The sequence below is a fragment of the Schistocerca serialis genome, chromosome 3, assembly GCF_023864345.2.
Source record: "Schistocerca serialis cubense isolate TAMUIC-IGC-003099 chromosome 3, iqSchSeri2.2, whole genome shotgun sequence".
NCBI lineage: Eukaryota > Metazoa > Arthropoda > Insecta > Orthoptera > Acrididae > Schistocerca > Schistocerca serialis.
The window spans coordinates 1,070,988,772-1,071,004,401 of NC_064640.1; positions in this window are offsets into that span (position 1 = coordinate 1,070,988,772).

Here is a 15,630-nt window from a genome sequence, read left to right on the forward strand (position 1 = left end):
GTCGGTGCTTTGAGCATTCCCTGTGAGACCAGTATTAGTGTCCGATACACCACTCCAGGTTCAATGTATTCCTAGGACCTTCACATTGACGTTGAGACACAGAAATCGCATCGGAATTAAATACAAAAGGCGCAATGCGCCTTAAGTACAAGAATAGAGACTCTTCTTACAGTCGGTGCTTTGAGCATTCCCTGTGAGACCAGTATTAGTTTCTGGTACACCACTGCAGGTTCAATGTATTCCTTGGACCTTCAAATTGACGGTGAAACACAGTAATCGCATCGGAATTAGTTACAAAAGGCACAATGCCGTCATAAGTACAAGAATAGAGACTCTTCTTACAGTCGGTGCTTTGAGCATTCCCTGTGAGACCAGTATTAGTTTCCGATACACGTCTGCAGGTTCAATGAATTCCTTGGACCTTCACATTGACGATGAAACACAGAAATCGCATCGGAATTAAATACAAAAGGCACAATGCCGTTTTAAGTACAAGAATAGAGACTCTTCTTGCAGTCGGTGCTTTCAGCATTCCCTGTGAGACCAGTATTAGTTTCCGATACACCTCAGCTGGTTCAATGTATTCCTAGGACCTTCACATTGACGATGAAACACAGAAATCGCATCGGAAATAAATACAAAAGGCACAATGTCACCTTAAGTACAAGAATAGAGACTCTTCTTACCGTCTGTGCTTTGAGCATTCCCTGTGAGACCAGTATTAGTTTCCGATACACCTCAGCAGGTTCAATGTATTCCTAGGACCTTCACATTGACGATGAAACACAGAAATCGCATCGGAAATAAATACAAAAGGCACAATGTCACCTTAAGTACAAGAATAGAGACTCTTCTTACAGTCTGTGCTTTGAGCATTCCCTGTGAGACCAGTATTAGTTTCCGATACACCTCAGCAGGTTCAATGTATTCCTAGGACCTTCACATTGACGATGAAACACAGAAATCGCATCGGAATTAAATACAAAAGGTGCAATGCCGCATTAAGTACAAGAATAGAGACTCTTCTTACAGTCGGTGCTTTGAGCAATCCCTGTGAGACCAGTATTAGTTTCTGATACACCACTGCAGGTTCAATGTATTCCTTGGACCTTCACATTGACGATGAAACACAGAAATCGCATCGGAATTAGTTACAAAAGGCACAATGCCTTCATAAGTACAAGAATAGAGACTCTTCTTACAGTCGGTGCTTTGAGCATTCCCTGTGAGACCAGTATTAGTTTCCGATACACGTCTGCAGGTTCAATGTATTCCTTGGACCTTCACATTGACGATGAAACACAGAAATCGCATCGGAATTAAATACAAAAGGCACAATGCCGTTTTAAGTACAAGAATAGAGACTCTTCTTGCAGTCGGTGCTTTCAGCATTCCCTGTGAGACCAGTATTAGTTTCCGATACACCTCAGCAGGTTCAATGTATTCCTAGGACCTTCACATTGACGATGAAACACAGAAATCGCATCGGAAATAAATACAAAAGGCACAATGCCACCTTAAGTACAAGAATAGAGATTCTTCTTACAGTCGGTGCTTTGAGCATTCCCTGTGAGACCAGTATTAGTTTCCGATACACCATTCCAGGTTCAATGTATTCCTTGGACATTCACATTGACGTTGAAACACAGAAATCGCATCGGAATTAAATACAAAAGGCGCAATGCCGCCTTAAGTACAAGAATAGAGACTCTTCTTACAGTCGGTGCTTTGAGCATTCCCTGTGAGACCAGTATTAGTTTCCGATACACTACTGCAGGTTCAATGTAATCCTTGCAACTTCACATTGACGATGAAACACAGAAATCGCATCGGAATTAAATACAAAAGGCGCAATGCCGCCTAAAGTACAAGAATAGAGACTCTTCTTACAGTCGGTGCTTTGAGCATTCCCTGTGAGACCAGTATTAGTATCCGATACACCACTCCAGGTTCAATGTATTCCTTGGACATTCACATTGACGATGAAACACAGAAATCGCATCGGAATGAAATACAAAAGGCAAACTGCAGCGTAAGTTCAAGAATGGATACTCTTCTTACAGTCGGTGCTTTCAGCATTCCCTGTGAGACCAGTATTAGTTTCCGATACACCTCAGCAGGTTCAATGTATTCCTAGGACCTTCACATTGACGATCAAACACAGAAATCGCATCGGAATTAAATACAAATGGCACAATGTCGCCTTAAGTACAAGAATAGAGACTCTTCTTACAGTCGGTGCTTTGAGCATTCCCTGTGAGACCAGTATTAGTTTCCGATACACCACTGCAGGTTCAATGTAATCCAAGGACTTTCACATTGACGATGAAACACAGAAATCGCATCGGAATTAAATACAAAATGCACAATGTCGCCTTAAGTACAAGAATAGAGACCACGCTTACAGTCGGTGCTTTGAGCATTCCCTGAGAGACCAGTATTAGTTTCCGATACACCACTCCAGGTTCAATGTATTCCTTGGACATTCACATTGACGATGAAACACAGAAATCGCATCGGAATGAAATACAAAAGGCAAACTGCAGCGTAAGTACAAGAATAGAGACTCTTCTTACAGTCGGTGCTTTCAGCATTCCCTGTGAGACCAGTATTAGTTTCCGATACACCTCAGCAGGTTCAATGTATTCCTAGGACCTTCACATTGACGATGGAACACAGAAATCGCATCTGAATTAAATACGAAAGGCACAATGTCGCCTTAAGTACAAGAATAGAGACTCTCCTTACAGTCGGTGCTTTGAGCATTCCCTGTGAGACCAGTATTAGTTTCCGATACACCACTCCAGGCTCAGTGTATTCCTAGGACATTAACATTAAAGATGAAAGACAGAAATCGCATCGGAATGAAATACAAAAGGCAAACTGCCGCGTAAGTACAAGAATAGAGACTCTTCTTACAGTCGGTGCTTTCAGCATTCCCTTGGAGAAAACTATTATTTTCCGATACACCTCAGCAGGTTCAATGTATTCCTAGGACCTTCACATTGACGATGAAACACAGAAATCGCATCGGAATTAAATACAAAAGGCACAATGTCGCCTTAAGTATAAGAATAGAGACTTTTCTTACAGTCGGTGCTTTGAGCAATACCTGTGAGACCAGAATTAGTTTCCGATACACCACTCCAGGTTCAATGTATTCCTTGGACCTTCACATTGACGATGAAACACAGAAGTCGCATCGGAATGAAATACAAAAGGCAAACTGCCGCGTAAGTACACGACTAGAGACTCTTCTTACAGTCGGTGCTTTCAGCCTTCCCTGTGAGACCAGTATTAGTTTCCGATACACCTCAGCAGGTTCAATGTATTCCTAGGACCTTCACATTGACGATGAAACACAGAAATCGCATCTGGATTAAATACAAAAGGCACAATGTCGCCTTAAGTACAAGAATAGAGACTCTTCTTACAGTCGGTGCTTTGAGCATTCCCTGTGAGACCAGTATTAGTTTCCAATACACCACTCGAGGTTCAATGTATTCCTTGGAAATTCACATTGACGATGAAAGACAGAAATCGCATCGGAATGAAATACAAAAGGCAACCTGCCGCGTAAGTACAAGAATAGAGACTCTTCTTACAGTCGGTGTTTTCAGCATTCCCTTTGAGAGCAGTATTAGATTCCGATACACCTCAGCAGGTTCAATGTATTCCTAGGACCTTCACATTGACGATGAAACACAGAAATCGCATCGGAATTAAATACAAAAGGCTCAATGTCGCCTTAAGTACAAGAATAGAGACTCTTCTTACAGTCGGTGCTTTGAGCATTCCCTGTGAGACCAGTATTAGTTTCCGATACACCACTGCATGTTCAATATATTCCTTGGACCTTCACATTGACGATGAAACACAGAAATCTCATCGGAATTAAATACAAAAGGCACAATGCCGCATTAAGTACAAGAATAGAGATTCATCTTACAGTCGGTGTTTAGAGCATTCCCTGTGAGACCAGTATTAGTTTCCGATACACCACTGCAGGTTCAATGTATTCCTTGGACCTTCACATTGACGACGAAAAACAGAAATCGCATCGGAATGAAATACAAAAGTGCAATGCCGCCTTAAGTACAGGAATAGAGACTCTTCTTACAGTCGGTGCTTTGAGCATTCCCTTTGAGAACAGTAGTAGTTTCTGATACACCACTGCAGGTTCAATGTATTCCTTGGACCTTCACATTGACGATGAAACACAGAAATCGCATCGGAATTAAACACAAAATGCGCAATGCCGCCTTAAGTACAAGAATAGAGGCTCTTCATACAGTCGGTGCTTTGAGCATTCCCTGTGAGACCAGTATTAGTTTCTGATACACCACTGCAGGTTCAATGTATTCCTGGGACCTTCACATTGTCGATGAAAGACAGAAATCGCATCGGAATTAATTAGAAAAGACACAATGCCGTCATAAGTACAAGAATAGAGACTCTTCTTACAGTCGGTGCTTTGAGCATTCCCTGTGAGACCAGTATTAGATTCCGATACACCACTGCAGGTTCAATGTATTCCTTGGAACTTCACATTGACGATGAAACACAGAAATCGCTTCGGAATTAAATACAAAAGGTGCAATGCTGCCTTAAGAACAAGAATAGAGACTCTTCTTACAGTCGGTGCTTTGAGCATTCCCTGTGAGACTAGTATTAGTTACCGATACACCACTGCAGGTTCAATGTATTCCTTGCACCTTCACATTGGCGATGAAACACAGAAATCGCATCGGAATTAAATACAAAAGGCGCAATGACGCCTTAAGTACAAGTATAGACACTCTTCTTACAGTCGGTGCTTTGAGCATTCCCTGTGAGACCAGAATTAGTTTCCGATACACCACTCCAGGTACAATGTATTCCTTGGACATTCACATTAACGATGAAACACGGATATCGCATTGGAATGAAAATAAAAAGGCAAACTGCCGCGTGAGTACAAGAATAGAGACTCTTCTTACAGTCGGTGCTTTCAGAATTCCCTGTGAGACCAGTATTAGCTTCCGATACACCTCTGCAGGTTCAATGTATTCCTAGGACCTTCACATTGACGGTGAAACACAGAAATCGCATCGGAATTCAATACAAAAAGCACAATGTCGCCTTAAGTACAAGAATAGAGACTCTTCTTACAGTCGATGCTTTGAGCATTCCCTGTGAGACCAGTATTAGTTTCCGATACACCACTCCAGGTTCAATGTATTCCTTGGACCTTCACATTGACGTTGAAACACAGAAATCGCATCGGAATTAAATACAAAAGGCTCAATGCCGCCTTAAGTACAAGAATAGAGACTCTTCTTACAGTCGGTGTTTTGAGCATTCCCTGTGAGACCAGTATTAGTTTCTGATACACCACTGCAGGTTCAATGTGTTCCTTGGACCTTCACATTGACGATGTGTTGTGTCGGTATCTGGGCCGACACCGTGAAGTTGAGATGGCTGAAAATGCAAGCTACACTAACGCTGTAGCCGATAGGGCACGCAAGGCTAACGCAGACGGGCGTGAAGTCTGGAACATGAGAACTTATAAATGAATAAGAAGAAAAGTATGTAGATGCTTATTACTTATCTTTTTATTAGTCCTTGGAATACATCTCTCTTGACTACTCGTAAGCTATAGGCACTGATACAAATGGCGCCTTGCTAGTTCGTAGCCATTAACTTAGCTGATGGCTATTCTGTCTCTCGGCTAATGAGAGAGAAAGGCTTCGTACATCTGGTCGGTAGCTAGGTTCTCGTACAACTGGGGCGAGTGCTCTCTCGTATCACGAGACCTGCCTTGGTGGTGGCGCTAGGTCTGCGATTACACAGTGGCGACACGCGGGTCCGACATGTACTAAATGGACCGCGGCCGATTTAAGCTACCACCTAGCAAGTGTGGTGTCTGGCGGTGACACCACATTCCTCCCCCGCAAATCGGCGAACGGTCGTGTGATGAGGCTTCCGCCCGCCGTGGGGAGGACCACATGTTGACGTATGCGATGGGGTGGGGAGCCTAACAACAGGCGAGGCTGTGTCACCCGCACCCGGCCATACGGTCCGAGGGGAGCTAGGAAACGCCTGAAAAACTAGTCCAGGGTGCACGTCAACATGCGGTGTATGCGCCCGTAAAGAGACAGGAGTGACCGAAGGATCAACCTCCATTGCGTTGGGGTAGCCGACGCGCGATGACGTCATGTGGTCCGGAGCGGGCGGGAGTTCCATGGCGGAGGACAGCTGGTCACGGGAAGCGATCGGCGGCGCGTGACCCTGGGAGGCGCTTGGCGGCTGCAACGAAGCGTCGAATGCGGGCGGCGCCGGCGGGAGAACAAGCGGCGGCGGCGGCGGCTGCTGCTGCTGCTGCGGCGGCGGCGGCGCGTCGCCATGGGGCAAAATGGAAGGCATCGTCGGTAACACCTGGGGATGAGGCGAGCCAGTAGATGGGTCCCCAGGGCGCTGACCGGACGGCACCGTCGCTGAAAGCGGACGGGGAGCGGCAGAACCCAAGCGACGACAGAGGCGCAGCTGATTGAGATGCCGACGCACCTCACCAGAGGCCCCCAAAACCAAATACATCGCGCGGCCTAGGCAGCGAAGAATGCGCCCTGCGAGCCAACGCCGTGAACCTCGATAGTTGCGATAAAATACAACGTCGCCTGGAGCAAAAGCAGGAGTCTGCCGCTGCACAGGAACCTGATGCGGCGGATGCAGCAAAGACATCAAGGTGCGATGAGGACGACCGTGGAGCAACTCAGCCGGCGAGCGACCATCTCGGGGCTGAGAGCGATACGAAGACAAAAAGAGCAACAATGCGTCCTCCCGAGAATGCGACTCTTTCAATTTCAACATCTGTGACTTGAAAGTCCGGACCAATCGTGCAGCGGCACCGTTGGACTGAGGCGAAAACGGCGCGGATGTCAGATGTTGAATACCATTGGCCTGGCAGAATGACTGAAATTCTGCGGACATGAATTGTGGGCCATTGTCGGAAACAATAGTCTGCGGAAGACCTTCAATGCAAAAGATAGCAGACAACGCTTGGATGGTGGCGGAGGACGTCGTGGAAGACATCCGGACAACAAAAGGAAAATTACTGAAGGCATCGACCAGAACCAACCATCGAGCATTCCAGAATGGACCAGCAAAATCAATGTGCAAGCGTTGCCAAGGGGAAGTGGCTTTTGGCCACGCAAAGACTTTCCGCGGCGGTGCGGACTGTTGTTCGGCACACGCCGGGCACGAAGAACACATATTCGTAATCGCAGCATCGATTCCGAACCAAGTACAGTGCTGACGAGCAAGTTGTTTCGTTCGCACTATACCCCAATGTCCTTGGTGAAGAAGCCGTAAAACAGAGGACTGTAACGAACGTGGGACCACGACTCTGGACTGATCATTATCAGAACGCAACAACAAAACACCACGTCGAACAAAAAGTCTCTCCTTGTGAGCAAAAAATCGGCGAATCAACGGATCCTCGATCCGAGACTTTGACAAAGGCCATTGCGTAGCAACAAAACGTAAAACAGTAGCAAGGACAGGGTCAGCAGCTGTGGCTGTAGCGACACGACGAAAATCAATCGGAAACGATGCGACCACTTCATCGGTTTCCGAATCAATGAACATGCAAGCAAGTTCGGAAGAATCGAATGCTTTATCCTCAGCAACAGGCAAACGGGACAACGCATCGGCGTTTCCGTGCTTAGCAGTGGACCGATACAAGATATCGTAGCGGTACTGCGAGAGGAAAATAGACCAGCGAATGAATTTCTGCGCTGTACGTGGAGGTACAGGCTTGGTCGGATGAAAAAGCGATGTCAAAGGTTTGTGGTGTGTGATGATGGTAAAGTGACGACAATACAAGAAATCATGGAACTTAGTAACACCAATTACGAGAGCCAAAGCTTCTTTCTCTATCTGGAATAATTTCTTTGCGCAGACGAGAGCAATTTGGACGCAAAGGCAATAGGGCGATCATGGGAGCCAACTTTGTGCGCAAGCACAGCACCGATCCCGAAATCCGATGCATCTACCATCAACAAAAGGGGTTTCTGGGGATCGAATGGCGTAAGGCAAGTATTAGAAAGCAACGCCGATTTCAACTGGCGAAAGGCGCGTTCGCATTCCGTCGTCCAGAGAACGGAACACCTTTACGGCGTAAGCGATGAAGCGGAGCTGAAATGGAAGAGGCATTGCGCACAAATTTATTGTAATAATTAATTTTACCCAACACACTCTGTAGCTGTTTCACATTTTGAGGGGAAGGCAATTCTTGTATGGCACGGAGGTGCTCTGGACTCGGATGTATGCCTTGGGCATTAATGACATGTCCCAGGTATGGTAAGTCACGAGCAAAAAACACACATTTGTCCTTCCTCAAGCGAAGACCATTTTGCCGCAAGACCTGAAATAATGTTCGTAAGTTCGCAAGATGATCTTCTTCTGTCTGTCCGGAGATCACTATATCGTCCAGATAGTTTGCTGCAGTAGGGACCGACGCACAAATAGTTTGTAAATATTGCTGAAACAAGGCAGGGGCGGATGCACACCCGAATGGCAGTCTTTTGAAGCGGTACAATCCAAGATGCGTGTTAACCACCAATACGCGCTGGGATTCGTCGTCCACCGGTATTTGCAAGTACGCATCGGCTAGGTCCAACTTTGAAAAATATTTTCCCGGGCACAGTTTAGCAAAAAGATGTTCCGGGCGGGGCAAAGGAAAAGTAGCAGTCACTAGCTGTGGATTCACTGTGGCCTTGAAGTCCACGCAAAGTCTCAATTTTCCGGAAGGTTGTGGCAAAATTACTAAGGGTGAGGCCCAGAGAGAAGCTTGCACACGTTCAATTACACCCTGTGATTCGAGATCGTGTAACGTTCTTGCGACCTCATCACGCAATGCGTGGGGAACATTGCGCGCCCTGAAAAATTTCGGTTGCGCGTTTACCTTCAGTTCTAAATGTGCTTCATAGTTTTGAGCGCAACCTAAGCCCGGTGCAAAAATGTCTGCAAATTCGTCACACAGCCGAGAAACACTGTCTGTAGGCACAGTCTGATTCACTGATAGCACCTGATTTACAATAGACATGTTAAACAACTGAAATGAATCTAGACCAAACAAGTTCACTGCAGAAGAAGAACGAAGAACGTAAAATGACACAAGTTTTGTTTGTCCCTTGTATGTTGCAAGAAGGCTGCACTGTCCTAACACAGGAATTGCCTGTCCGGAATATGTAGTTAGATTAACATTTGCGGAACGCAACGGAGGTTTGCCCAGTTGTTTGTACGTGTCATGATTGAGCAATGAAACTGCAGCTCCGGTATCGAGCTGGAATGGTATCACTTTGCCTTCAAAGTCTAAGTCCACAAAAAGTTTATTGTCCTGCTGACGACAAAAGCGACTGTTTTGAGCAATTGGAACAGACACTGGTACAGAATCACTTGCTAATTGACGTGATTTCCGGCGACGTCGACACACAGTTTGTGTGGGACGAACACAGTCACTGTTAGAGAAAGTGTCACTGGACGAAGCGGAATTAACGACATGAATGTCCATAGGCGAAGGTCCACGAGCCTGAGTGTCCTTGGTTCGATTCCGGCGCGAAGCAAAGGGCCTGGAATGATTGTGATTGTCTGATCTGAGCTTTGTCTGGCAAACACTTTGAACATGTCCTTTTTTATTGCAGAAAAAGCAAATAGCTTGGCGTGACGGGCAATGTTCACGCGAATGTCTAGTAGCACACCGCGGGCATGATTTCACTGCATTTGTGTGCTGGCGCGGCACACCAGGCTTAGCACGCGGCGGCCGCTGTGTCGACGTGCGCAAGGCCCGGTTACCGGGCCGCGCAGCGCGTCCAGCGGGCCGGTTAATGTTTCACACGGCTGGCGAAGTTTCAAAAGATGCCTGAGCACAGTCAAGTGTGTCCTGTCTATCCAATATGTCTATCACTTGTTGAAGGGAGGGATTAACTAGTTTCAAAATTTGCTCCCGTATGCGAACATCAGAAACGTTCTGTGCAATTGCATCACGCACCATTGTATCTGAATAAGAAAGACCACAGTCACATTCAAAGGCACAGTCCCTAGTAAGTCCTTGCAATGTTGCTACCCACTCCCTATTAGTTTGACCGGCTGTACGTTTTGTACGAAAGAACGTATACCGTTTTGCAACCACATTAACTGTTTCACAATTTCACTATCACACGGTATGTGGACACACCGACACAAGAAAGCAAAAACGGCTGCCGCTCTTTACCTTGAATTCTGTAGGCTGCTAGATGAAAGTTGAACTGGCGAGACCACTCGTGCCAGGTCTCATCGGCTGCCACGTATGGTCGAAAGGGAGGTGCAACAGCGTTTAGTGGCAGCGGTAGCGAAGAAGCGGCGGCGGCCGCATCGGTTTGAATGGTACGTTGACCCTGGACGAGCTGTCCAAGGGCATCCAGTAACGCCTGCGTCTGCTGATTCTGCAAGCGATAAAATTCGGACAGTACATCTGGAGAATGTGGCGAAGCCATGACACAATTAAATGTAAGCAATCAAAAAGAACACTTTTATCTCGTCGCCAATGTTGTGTCGGTATCTGGGCCGACACCGTGAAGTTGAGATGGCTGAAAATGCAAGCTACACTAACGCTGTAGACAATAGGGCACGCAAGGCTAACGCAGACGGGCGTGAAGTCTGGAACATGAGAACTTATAAATGAATAAGAAGAAAAGTATGTAGATGCTTATTACTTATCTTTTTATTAGTCCTTGGAATACATCTCTCTTGAATACTCGTAAGCTATAGGCACTGATACAAATGGCGCCTTGCTAGTTCGTAGCCATTAACTTAGCTGATGGCTATTCTGTCTCTCGGCTAATGAGAGAGAAAGGCTTCGTACATCTGGTCGGTAGCTAGGTTCTCGTACAACTGGGGCGAGTGCTCTCTCGTATCACGAGACCTGCCTTGGTGGTGGCGCTAGGTCTGCGATTACACAGTGGCGACACGCGGGTCCGACATGTACTAAATGGACCGCGGCCGATTTTAGCTACCACCTAGCAAGTGTGGTGTCTGGCGGTGACACCACACGATGAAACACAGAAATCGCATCGGAATTAATTACAAAAGGCACAATGCCGTCATAAGTACAAGAATTGAGACTCTTCTTACAGTCGGTGCTTTGAGCATTCCCTGTGAGACCAGTATTAGTTTCCGATACACCACTGCAGGTTCAATGTATTCCTTAGTCCTTCACATTGACGATGAAACACAGAAATAGCATCGGAATTAAATACAAAAGGTGCAATGCCGCCTTAAGTACAAGAATAGAGACTCTTCTTACAGTCGGTGCTTTGAGCATTCCCTGTGAGTCCAGTATTAGTTTCCGATACACCACTGCAGGTTCAATATATTCCTTGCAACTTCACATTGACGATGAAACACAGAAATCGCATCGGAATTAAATACAAAAGGCGCAATGCCGCCTTAAGTACATGAATAGAGACTCTTCTTACAGTCGGTGCTTTGAGCATTCCCTGTGAGACCAGAATTAGTTTCCGATACACCACTCCAGGTTCAATGTATTCCTTGGACATTCACATTAACGATGAAACACAGATATCGCATCGGAATGAAATATAAAAGGCAAACTGCCGCGTAAGTACAAGAATAGAGGCTCTTCTTACAGTCGGTGCTTTTAGAATTCCCTGTGAGACCAGTATTAGCTTCCGATACACCACTGCAGGTTCAATGTATTCCTAGGACCTTCAAATTGACGGTGAAACACAGAAATCGCATCGGAAATAAATACAAAAGGCACAATGCCACCTTAAGTACAAGAATAGAGACTCTTCCTTCAGTCGGTGCTTTGAGCGTTCCCTGTGAGACCAGTATTAGTTTCCGATACACCACTCCAGGTTCAATGTATTCCTTGGACCTTCACATTGACGTTGAAACACAGAAATCGCATCGGAATTAAATACAAAAGGCGCAATGCCGCATTAAGTACAAGAATAGAGACTCTTCTTACAGTCGGTGCTTTGAGCAATCCCTGTGAGACCTGTATTAGTTTCTGATACACCACTGCAGGTTCAATGTATTCCTTGGACCTTCACATTGACGATGAAACACAGAAATCGCATCGGAATTAGTTACAAAAGGCACAATGCCGTCATAAGTACAAGAATAGAGACTCTTCTTACAGTCGGTGCTTTGAGCATTCCCTGTGAGACCAGTATTAGTTTCCGATACACGTCTGCAGGTTCAATGTATTCCTTGGACCTTCACATTGACGATGAAACACAGAAATCGCATCGGAATTAAATACAAAAGGCACAATGCCGTTTTAAGTACAAGAATAGAGACTCTTCTTGCAGTCGGTGCTTTCAGCATTCCCTGTGAGACCAGTATTAGTTTCCGATACACCTCAGCAGGTTCAATGTATTCCTAGGACCTTCACATTGACGATGACACACAGAAATCGCATCGCAAATAAATACAAAAGGCACAATGCCACCTTAAGTACAAGAATAGAGATTCTTCTTACAGTCGGTGCTTTGAGCATTCCCTGTGAGACCAGTATTAGTTTCCGATACACCATTCCAGGTTCAATGTATTCCTTGGACATTCACATTGACGTTGAAACACAGAAATCGCATCGGAATTAAATACAAAAGGCGCAATGCCGCCTTAAGTACAAGAATAGAGACTCTTCTTACAGTCGGTGCTTTGAGCATTCCCTGTGAGACCAGTATTAGTTTCCGATACACTACTGCAGGTTCAATGTAATCCTTGCAACTTCACATTGACGATGAAACACAGAAATCGCATCGGAATTAAATACAAAAGGCGCAATGCCGCCTAAAGTACAAGAATAGAGACTCTTCTTACAGTCGGTGCTTTGAGCATTCCCTGTGAGACCAGTATTAGTATCCGATATACCACTCCAGGTTCAATGTATTCCTTGGACATTCACATTGACGATGAAACACAGAAATCGCATCGGAATGAAATACAAAAGGCAAACTGCAGCGTAAGTTCAAGAATAGATACTCTTCTTACAGTCGGTGCTTTCAGCATTCCCTGTGAGACCAGTATTAGTTTCCGATACACCTCAGCAGGTTCAATGTATTCCTAGGACCTTCACATTGACGATCAAACACAGAAATCGCATCGGAATTAAATACAAATGGCACAATGTCGCCTTAAGTACAAGAATAGAGACTCTTCTTACAGTCGGTGCTTTGAGCATTCCCTGTGAGACCAGTATTAGTTTCCGATACACCACTGCAGGTTCAATGTAATCCAAGGACTTTCACATTGACGATGAAACACAGAAATCGCATCGGAATTAAATACAAAATGCACAATGTCGCCTTAAGTACAAGAATAGAGACCACGCTTACAGTCGGTGCTTTGAGCATTCCCTGAGAGACCAGTATTAGTTTCCGATACACCACTCCAGGTTCAATGTATTCCTTGGACATTCACATTGACGATGAAACACAGAAATCGCATCGGAATGAAATACAAAAGGCAAACTGCAGCGTAAGTACAAGAATAGAGACTCTTCTTACAGTCGGTGCTTTCAGCATTCCCTGTGAGACCAGTATTAGTTTCCGATACACCTCAGCAGGTTCAATGTATTCCTAGGACCTTCACATTGACGATGGAACACAGAAATCGCATCTGAATTAAATACGAAAGGCACAATGTCGCCTTAAGTACAAGAATAGAGACTCTCCTTACAGTCGGTGCTTTGAGCATTCCCTGTGAGACCAGTATTAGTTTCCGATACACCACTCCAGGCTCAGTGTATTCCTAGGACATTAACATTAAAGATGAAAGACAGAAATCGCATCGGAATGAAATACAAAAGGCAAACTGCCGCGTAAGTACAAGAATAGAGACTCTTCTTACAGTCGGTGCTTTCAGCATTCCCTTGGAGAAAACTATTATTTTCCGATACACCTCAGCAGGTTCAATGTATTCCTAGGACCTTCACATTGACGATGAAACACAGAAATCGCATCGGAATTAAATACAAAAGGCACAATGTCGCCTTAAGTATAAGAATAGAGACTTTTCTTACAGTCGGTGCTTTGAGCAATACCTGTGAGACCAGAATTAGTTTCCGATACACCACTCCAGGTTCAATGTATTCCTTGGACCTTCACATTGACGATGAAACACAGAAGTCGCATCGGAATGAAATACAAAAGGCAAACTGCCGCGTAAGTACACGACTAGAGACTCTTCTTACAGTCGGTGCTTTCAGCATTCCCTGTGAGACCAGTATTAGTTTCCGATACACCTCAGCAGGTTCAATGTATTCCTAGGACCTTCACATTGACGATGAAACACAGAAATCGCATCTGGATTAAATACAAAAGGCACAATGTCGCCTTAAGTACAAGAATAGAGACTCTTCTTACAGTCGGTGCTTTGAGCATTCCCTGTGAGACCAGTATTAGTTTCCAATACAATACTCGAGGTTCAATGTATTCCTTGGAAATTCACATTGACGATGAAAGACAGAAATCGCATCGGAATGAAATACAAAAGGCAAACTGCCGCGTAAGTACAAGAATAGAGACTCTTCTTACAGTCGGTGTTTTCAGCATTCCCTTTGAGAGCAGTATTAGATTCCGATACACCTCAGCAGGTTCAATGTATTCCTAGGACCTTCACAATGACGATGAAACACAGAAATCGCATCGGAATTAAATACAAAAGGCTCAATGTCGCCTTAAGTACAAGAATAGAGACTCTTCTTACAGTCGGTGCTTTGAGCATTCCCTGTGAGACCAGTAATAGTTTCCGATACACCACTGCAGGTTCAATATATTCCTTGGACCTTCACATTGACGATGAAACACAGAAATCTCATCGGAATTAAATACAAAAGGCACAATGCCGCATTAAGTACAAGAATAGAGATTCTTCTTACAGTCGGTGTTTAGAGCATTCCCTGTGAGACCAGTATTAGTTTCCGATACACCACTGCAGGTTCAATGTATTCCTTGGAACTTCACATTGACGATGAAACACAGAAATCGCTTCGGAATTAAATACAAAAGGTGCAATGCTGCCTTAAGAACAAGAATAGAGACTCTTCTTACAGTCGGTGCTTTGAGCATTCCCTGTGAGACTAGTATTAGTTACCGATACACCACTGCAGGTTCAATATATTCCTTGCACCTTCACATTGGCGATGAAACACAGAAATCGCATCGGAATTAAATACAAAAGGCGCAATGACGCCTTAAGTACAAGTATAGACACTCTTCTTACAGTCGGTGCTTTGAGCATTCCCTGTGAGACCAGAATTAGTTTCCGATACACCACTCCAGGTACAATGTATTCCTTGGACATTCACATTAACGATGAAACACGGATATCGCATTGGAATGAAAATAAAAAGGCAAACTGCCGCGTGAGTACAAGAATAGAGACTCTTCTTACAGTCGGTGCTTTCAGAATTCCCTGTGAGACCAGTATTAGCTTCCGATACACCTCTGCAGGTTCAATGTATTCCTAGGACCTTCACATTGACGGTGAAACACAGAAATCGCATCGGAATTCAATACAAAAAGCACAATGTCGCCTTAAGTACAAGAATAGAGACTCTTCTTACAGTCGATGCTTTGA